A 2301-nucleotide genomic window follows, 5' to 3' on the forward strand; every position below is an offset into this window, starting at 1 on the left:
AACAGATTGTGAATGCTCATTACTATATAACGTATATAGTTTCTTTAACTTCTGTCGCCTACAGAGCCAACGTAGCGGTCGAAGGAGTGCGCTATCCACGGAAGACATAAACGATCCAGCCGTCAGTAGTCTCTTGAGCTTACACGATGGTTCGAGCAAAGCATCCAAGACGAGGTCATCTTTGGCGAGAAAGTCGGGTATCTTCTCTAACGCCTCGAAAACGGTAAGCTCGTGTGATCAAAAAGAAATTTTGTTGTAGTTTAACAAACGCACATCCAAGTTTTCTGATCTGTTGTAGAGGATCGCATCCCGTTGCTGTTACAGAAACGCTCTCTGCACTTTGGGGTCATGGGTGCGTCATAAGCGTGATGGTCAAGTCCCGCTATTTGATTAAAGTAGTACAAGAGTTGGCGGTGGGTACTGTAGTGCTGAGCGATTATCACTTTTGCATGTCGCTTATATTGTCGACTCGAAATTTATAAATAATTATCGAATATTCTACCTAAATCGTCTTAATAAAGAAAAACAAAAGGCACAGACACAAGTTTCCTGGTTAAATATATTTATAATCGACAATTAATAATGGATCGCAACTAGAGCAGATCAGCACAAATATAAAACTATAGGGCCACTCAGTAGAGCACATACTTCCGCCAATCAGCGTTGATCATATTCGGCTCTCAAAAAATAGGAAAATGTATCCATATTTCCGTCATTATCGATGGACACGGACCACTTTTGGCAGAGAAATGAGGGATGATATTTCACACAAGTCCACTAAGTTTAATCAAAATCTGATCATTTGTTTATTGAGTTATAGAGTAAAAATAGTGTGAAAAATCGATCCCCGTGTTAACACATAGGGATTTTTTTAATTTCGTGATCTTTGACGTGACATTGAGACCCATGACCCTCCAAACACTAATCACTTCTAAGTATTGTGTCATAGTCCAAATGTATAGCAACTTTCGTCCAAATCCATTCAGCAGTTTTTGAGAAACCTTGCTGACAAACACACACACACACAGGGGTGATAACATAACCTCCGTCCACTTTCGGTGGAGGAGATAATGACCAGTTATGATGTATTGGGGGTGCAGAAGACAATCTAACTTTTTGTCTTAGTGAAGCAAGTCCTCAATGAGAAATAGTTACTCTCCCACTGTTCCCAGTTCCAGTCACCTATGTTTCAGTATGTTTCCTTCTGGGGGATAAGCTAATGACGAGAGCAGCGGCTCAGGATATTTCTCTATGAATGACACGCAATTGACATTCAGTTTTTATGTTTATTTTGATAATCGAAATTTCGACTAATCGCTCAGCACTATTGACCAGCTGTCTTCCTTCTAGCCGATCAGTTCAAAATTAGGGACGACTAGCGTAGAAAAAGCTCTTGTTTAACTTTGCGCAGATTTCCTGAACAACCAACCAACTGGTCGGTGGTGTCTTCATATTACAACTAACCAACTGGTCGGTAGTGCCTTCACATTACAACTAACCAACTGGTCGGTAGTGTCTTCATATTCCAACTAACCAACTGGTCGGTAGTGCCTTCATATTCCAACTAACCAACTGGTCGGTAGTGTCTTCATATTCCAACTAACCAACTGGTCGGTAGTGCCTTCATATTACAACTAACCAACTGGTCGGTAGTGCCTTCATATTACAACTAACCAACTGGTCGGTAGTGTCTTCATATTACAACTAACCAACTGGTCGGCAGTGTCTTCATATTACAACTAACCAACTGGTCGGTAGTGCCTTCATATTTCAACCAACCAGCTGATCGGCAGTATTTTCATAATAGGTTCCAAAGTTTTTAACCGTTTTTAATTTCTGATACGATATCCAAACAGTTACTTCAGCCGATATCACAGTCTGAAATATGTTACACTTAAATGTGATCCAATATTCCCCCTTGGCAATAAAAATGTAGAGAATATTTTTCTACAGGAGGTATGCTCCTAGTCTCACTTGAAAGTCCCCCCTCCCCCCGATGGTTTGGTGGTAAGCTTGAGGACTGATAACGCTTAAATTCGAGGTTCAGCGCCTGCTTATTGAGCAGCTCATCGTTCAAATAAACACATTCACCTTAGAACATGAGAGATTTATCAAAGCTCGGTTTTCTTTTTCTTAGTCTATTTCTAGTTTTGTTTAACGTAAACAGATACCTCTCAAACATTCTTTCAAAATATCTACGGCCAGGTGGTTAGGGCGCTCGACTCATAATCTGCTGGTCGCGGGTCCTAATATCCGTCCCACCAAACATGCTCCCCCTTTCAGCCGTGGGGGCGTTATAAT

The 2301-nt window shown here is 41.0% G+C and overlaps 1 long non-coding RNA gene across 1 annotated transcript in view; it reads left to right on the forward strand.

The window, feature by feature from the left end:
- The window catches only part of LOC111088888, a 16784-nt gene that overhangs the window by 6672 nt on the left and 7811 nt on the right, over window positions 1–2301 (forward strand). Inside the window, exon 2 of the long non-coding RNA XR_002613269.1 lies at window positions 65–223. This is a non-coding gene — a long non-coding RNA (uncharacterized LOC111088888). The remainder of the gene's footprint in view (window positions 1–64; window positions 224–2301) is intronic.

Source organism: Limulus polyphemus, unplaced genomic scaffold (assembly GCF_000517525.1).
Source record: "Limulus polyphemus unplaced genomic scaffold, Limulus_polyphemus-2.1.2 Scaffold4657, whole genome shotgun sequence".
Lineage (NCBI taxonomy): Eukaryota > Metazoa > Arthropoda > Merostomata > Xiphosura > Limulidae > Limulus > Limulus polyphemus.